Raw genomic sequence first — 6955 nt, 5'->3', positions numbered from 1 at the left:
CCATTCTCCCTCTAGATTATCAGAGCTATGTATTACTACAAAAGCTTTTGCCATCATCTCTGCCTTCTCCTTGTCAGTCACAGCTTTCTCCTCCCCACTCACCATTACAGGGTAAACCCTTTCCCTCCTTTCCCCACCTATCCTCCTTATCATCCCCCACACTTCTCCCACAGTTGTCATTCTACCTATTGAGCTGCAGAACTGATGCCAATAATCTCTCTTAGCCTGTTGAATAGTCTTTCTTACTAATGCTTGAGCTCTTTTATATTGAATTAAATGCTCAAAATGATGTGTCCGTCTCAACTGCCTAAAAGCCCTATTCCTATTTCTTACTACTTCTCCACATTTCTCTGTCCACCATGGAACTGCTTTCCTTCTCCTTATTCCAGAGCTCTTAGGAATAGTTTCATCTGCCACCCCTTTAATAATTTCCTGGAAACTACTGTATTCTCTGTCAATATCCAGATCTCTAACCTCCTCATCTAACCTTTCATCACAAAGCTCCTTAAATTTTGCCCAATTTGCCTTACCAAACATCCATCTCCTTCCTCCCTCTTCAGACCGTATGGAAGGCCGTTTCAGCATAAAAACGTTCCAGCGTTACTCGTCGTAATTATATTTTTACTAGTAACAATTAAATTAAAGAACTCTATAATTTAATTTGTACTAGTAACAATTACAATTATAGAGCTCTATAATTCAACTTTTACTAGTAACAATTATGATTGTAGAGCTCTCTAATTCGGTGTTTACTAGTAACAATAACAATTATAGAGCTCTACAATTAAATTTGTACTAGTAACAATTACAATTACAGAGCTCTATAATTCAATTTTTACTAGTAACAATTATGATTATAGAGCTCTCTAATTTAATTGTTACTAGTAACAATTCCAATTAGAGAGCTCTACAATTCATTTATTACTAGTCATATGTCTCCATTGACTTCCATTCATTTTTAATTATAGAGCTCTGTAATTCAATTGTTACTAGTAACAATTACAATTATAGAGCTCTCTAATTGAATTCTTACTAGTAACAATTACAATTATAGAGCTCTCTAATTTAATTCTTACTAGTAACAATTGAATTACAGAGCTCTTCAATTGATGTATTACTAGTAAAAATACACATTAAAGATATGTGTAATTGCATAATTGCAGAGCTCTATAATTGAATTAGAGAGCTCTCTAATCGTAATTGTTATAGTAACAATTGAATTACAGAGCTCTCTAATCATAATTGTTACTTGTAACAATTCAATTAGACAGCTCTGTAATTCAATTATAGAACTCTATAATCAAATTGTTACTAGAAAAAATTCAATTGTAGAGTTCTCTAATTGCAATTCTTACTAGTAATAATTAAATTACAGAGCTCTCTAATTGAATTGTTACTAGTAAGAATTAAGTTACAGAGCTCCATAATTTAGTTCTTACTAGTAACAATTAGAATTAGAGAGCTCTGTAATTGCAATCTTACTAGTACAAATTGAATTACAGAGCTCTACAATAGCAAGTCTTACTAGTAACAATTGCATTACAGAGCTCTGTATTCGGCGACATATCATTATGCTAATCGTGCCTTATGCATATTCAACCAAGTAGGGGTAACTGCAGCCTGGAGCAAGGGGCGTGGCGGAAGGTGGGGGGCGTGCCAAAAGGTAATTTGAAAGTTGGCTGTTAAAAAAAAATAAAAAAAAAAAAAAACCTGGCGAGCCATATTCTTAATCGCCTACAGATTAAAATGAAGCAATAAATTCAATATAATCTTATAAAACCAAATTAAATTCTTGCAAGGTAAAAATGGCGTTAATGATATTAAGAATATTATTTTGAAATACTTTTGAAAGTATCTTCAAAACTTCTGCATGGCGCGGGTTACTGACGTCATCACCACCGCAAGTTTAAGTCTTGATGTATTAATAATCAAAAACCAAATTACAATTATTTTTTGCGAATACAAACGTCTCTTAGAGTCGCACTAGCTGTTCTTAAGTTATAAAGTCAAAAGTTGTATTTGTTAACATTGTTCTTGTTCACTTCACAGTGCATAAACTAAACAACGAACAGCTGTATTTTTATTAACTAACAAAGTTTAATAAATACTGTATCAAATGTATTGCTCATAGTTAATGTTAGTTAATACATCAATGTCAACAAATGAAACCTTAAAGTGTTACCCTAAAAACTAGGTTTTGCCTGATAGAGAAAAATATATAGTTGACAAAACAACTAAATAATCAAATTTAAAAATTAGTCAGAAGTTTAGTAACCGTATGTTACCTGACATTAACCAATTAAGCAAACAGACAGCTTTATCCACTAAAACATTTATTTCGCTTTCAGTTTCAGTCGCAAATTCAAGTAAAAGATAGATAGATGGATAGATAGATAGATAGATAGATAGATAAACCATTCATTCATTCATTCATTCATTCTGTAGTAGCAGTCCACAGAACAGAATCCAGCAAACTCTTTGCCTGAATAGAAAGCTGTGAAGACCCCCTTCTTTCCAAGACCACACTATCTACAGCCACTCTGTATGTCTTCCTCACATCTGGACTGACAGACTTCCAGTCAATGATACCTACACAAGAGAAAAAAAACGAATGTTGAGAGATTCAAACAAGAAGTATCCAATAAGTAGAATAAAATATAAAATAAAAAAGACTTTAAGTGTTGTCACTAGCGGAAGAACAAGTGTCTGAGAGTGCAAGTCTGCAGCCTGACCCCGCTCTATTATATTATAATACAACTGTTTTGCTGACTCTGCACTGATACAGTCATTTTTGTTACCAAAAGGACCAAAAATGAAGTACATATGCTTCCTGTGCATGTTTTCTAAAAGAATGGAATCACAAGAAAAGTTGACTGGCACTCATCTATACCACAGGTTGAGGTTATACTAATTTTTGGTTCATGTGCATGTACAACTCCAACATGTTGAATTAACTTCAAAAGAGTGAATGTCCTTCGAGTGCACTTTGGGCAATTGTACAGTTGAGGCATGAGGATCTAATACAAAAGACTAATCATTCAGAGGAAAGTTATTGGCAATGCTTGTCTCCATCTTCTAATGTTGACAATGTGCCTCTGAAGGAAAGTCAGTGGTCTTTCTCAGGTGTGGTGGATATGCAATGTTGAAGGCAGAATACATCCAGAAGGCTGTTATGAAGGCTTCATCAAGGCTGGTGCACTGACACACGTCTATTCCATCTTCTGTCACCACACTGAGCCCTCCTCCTATGATCGCCATTTTACAGTCAGTATCCATCAGTTGTATGGTAAGAAAGGGTGTAGCAGGGTCCCCCTACATAAAATAAATACAAAAAAATAATAATAATTAAAAAAAAGAAAAAAAAAAAAAGAAAAAAATATTATTATTATTATTATTATTTTTTTTTTTCAAATTCATCAGATTCTGTTCCATCTTCTTTGGCTCAGACAGTGTAGCTACATACAGTGCAGAACTGCAAAAACTATTAGAAGCTAATGTATAAGAGTCACAATATATGATGCATTTCATGTTCTTGTAAACACTGATAAATCTTACATTGTTTTCTAAAACTATTGCTTTAAATTTTTAACAGATGGGCTAAAAGGGTACAGAAGAATAAAATATTACATCAAAATATTTGAAACAAGATATTTCACAATTTTTTTTTTTACTATACTCACTCCAGCAGGTGTCCTTAAGTATGGGTGTTTTTTGAGTACCTCCTCAACAGACATTCCTTCCGTGCTTTCTCAGCGTCTCCGGGAGAATGTTCCTGCCCTGTGGTCTTTGACAGTCCAGGTGTCTGGAGGTGTTTTCTGATACTCACTTTGTAGCACATTCACATGGGCCTCAACAGACACTGAATCCTCCCCAACACAAGTTTCCTTCACCAGAACAACAGAAACAGATCATGCTTAGACCATGACAGATAATGACAACTAAGACAGAAACATCTAAATACTTATTGAACAAGGTGCTTTAGATATAAAAATAATAAATAAAAAATAAAAACATTGAACTGCATAAACATTAAGATGATGGTCTGGCAGTGAAAAATAAAAGTGGAGTATATACAAAAAAAGATTTAAATATCTGTAGTATCTTCCTTACATTGACCTGCACTAAATGAAAATGTAAAATTAATTAGCAGTGCAAAAATAAATTATTCATATGGCAGTGTGCTTACATATGCTACACTAGCTGGCTTTTGACACAAACCTGCAAGTGGTGCAACGTTCTGCTTTACATTACGGTTAAGGGATGTGTCAGCTGTGCTAAAAACACTGATTTGGCTGTTTGTCATTTTCCAGCAAATAAAAACATTACAATATATTGTTACTTTATCGTGTGTGGTTATGTTGATAGAGATAAATCAATGGATTAAAAACAATGTAACTTACACAGTCATTTCCTTTTATATTTCTCTGGAAAGGGTACTTCACAACCAGTGTGTTTGCAACTTGAATATACTCTGCATTAGTTGGATACCTAGCAGAAAGGTAGAAACAAACTCTAAATTAGTTTTTATTTTTGTATTTTGTCTAATCGTCTTCATAGATTGTGAATTGATCTTAGTACAGTTGTAATAGCAGAGGTGGTTGTAATTATTATACCTACAGGATGTATTGCACAAAAAGGACGCAGATACAAACTACCGACTCTGAGGGCTTCACCTTCGATGCAGATGCGCTCATCGTTTTGTCTCACTGTACATATGTCTGTCAACAACAATAAACTATGATAAAATTATGATCGTATTGTAACAAGCTACACCTAATATACATATTGGTGGTATATAAAGTATAGATAAACGTATGATGAATAATTACACCACGTCTTATTGCTGTCACCTTCTCGTCTAAAGGAAATTACGTAAATGTATATTTACCGCTGATTGGCCAACAGAGTAAAAACTCTTTTTACCAATGAGAAACCTTTTGGCACGCCCCCTACCTTTTGGCACGCCCATTGCTCCATGCTGCAGCCACACCTGTCTCTCCTAATGTGGGACACTGAAAGTCTATGATAAAAGTCCCAAAATCTATGATAATGATGATAGTAATAGTAATGATAATAATAATAATAATGATATTGATAATAATAATGATCATAATAATAAAAGGTCTGAAAAGGCCAAAGTCTATGATAAAGGCCAAAATCTATGATAATGATGATAGTAATAATAATGATAATGAAAATCGTCTAGTAATTCTCTTGGTTATGGATGGATTGATTGATAATTGAACATCATCAGACAAATAATACAATATGATAGTTGTTATGCATTTATTACAAAGAACATTAGCCAACTATTTCATAGGCTAGGTTTATTAATATATAATATATATTTTTATATAAAAGAGTTAAATGCACAGTCAGAATTCCTCACTGTTGTCTTGTTCATTTTACGTAACAACAAACACACATGCAACCACAACAGGCATAAGCTTATTTGAAGGCAAAATATAAAATCTTGCAACCTGGAGAAAAAAAAGGAAAAAAAAACACTTTGAACAAACTTTAGGCTAGATTTAAACCTTGAGTCACAATTTATAAAAAAGTTTTAAGACTATTTGGCCTAATGTTTTTCTATTTAACTAAACAAACAAACACAATCATTCTATTATTGCATAACAATACTAAACACTGTAAATATTTTAAAAAATTAATTTATACTCCTTAATATCAAGTTTGTCAAAAAACACTTTGGGTGGCTTTCACACAAGGTCCCCTCCTTTCTGATGATTGCTACAGTCTCATATGACTGGATGGCACCACAGGGGTGATTTTGATGACAGATTCGATAATCCATAGTTTCACTGACATTCATGTATTTATGCGTGACCTACAAACACTAAACCTTGGGTTGGTCCCACATTAGGCAACCCATTTAGGGCATTTCACCCTATATTATGTCCAGTGATATGGAGTGTTCTTGGCTCTTAGCTTTACCAATATACAAAGGTGAATGAATATAAACGACTAAATATAGGCTTTCATCTCAGGCATCATCTTAATTTTGCTTTAATGGTGAACATGATTAATATGTTACCTAAGTCTGTAAATATTTTCAGGATACTTTAGAACCACGCTACAGGGCTTTTATTTTTGAAACGCACTTTTGTAGGCGGGAAATCTGCAATCTGTTTTGCATCTCATGAATAGGAGTTTCTACTAGTAATAATACAATTATAGAGCTCTGTAATTAGAATTGTTACTAGTAAGAATTTAATTAAAGAGCTCTCTAATTCAGTTTTTACTAGTAACAATTACAATTAGAGAGCTCTATAATTCAGTTTTTACTAGTAACAATTGAATTAGAGAGCGCACTCTAGTGGAATTGTAGAGCTCTGCAATTGGATTATTACTAGTAACAATTGAATTACAGAGCTCTGCAATTGAATTCTTACTAGTAATAAATGAATTGTAGAGCTCTCTAATTGGAATTGTTACTAGTAAAAACTGAATTATAGAGCTCTACAATTCAGTTGTTACTAGTAAGAATACAATTGCAGAGCTCTATAATTCAATTAGAGAGCTCTACAATCATAATTGTTACTAGTAAAAATTGAATTATAGAGCTCTATAATTGTAATTGTTACTAGTACAAATTAAATTATAGAGCTCTTTAATTTAATTGTTACTAGTAAAAAATATAATTACGACGAGTAACCGCTAGAACGTTTTATGCTGAAAACGGCCCTCCCATATCTACAATGTCATTTTGATTAGTCACAATACACATTCCAGATATCTACAATGCTATAATTACGACTAGTCATAATCTTCCATTGACTTCCATTGAAAAATATTTGCAGACATCTTCAAAGTAGTTTTTGACTAGTCGTAATTCCAATCAAGAATCTCTTTAAAATATGATTTGCCTAGTCAAAACTCTGATAAAGATATCTCAAACTACAATTTGCCTAGTGATAATTTCAATTAGAGATATCTT

General features: G+C 33.1%; 1 long non-coding RNA gene across 1 annotated transcript; it reads right to left on the bottom strand.

Moving 5' to 3' along the window:
* Positions 1–2926: 2926 nt before the first annotated feature.
* LOC122137817 lies at positions 2927–4429 on the bottom strand. Its single transcript, XR_006155087.1, has 3 exons — positions 4401–4429; positions 3681–3884; positions 2927–3312 (listed from the first exon to the last, which is right to left on the bottom strand). It is a non-coding gene; the product is annotated as an uncharacterized LOC122137817 (long non-coding RNA).
* Between the last annotated feature and the right edge of the window lie 2526 nt (positions 4430–6955).

This window comes from Cyprinus carpio, chromosome B7 (assembly GCF_018340385.1).
Source record: "Cyprinus carpio isolate SPL01 chromosome B7, ASM1834038v1, whole genome shotgun sequence".
Taxonomy (NCBI): domain Eukaryota; kingdom Metazoa; phylum Chordata; class Actinopteri; order Cypriniformes; family Cyprinidae; genus Cyprinus; species Cyprinus carpio.
Note: the sequence above shows the minus strand (reverse complement) of the source record. Positions and strands in the feature narration are given on the sequence as shown.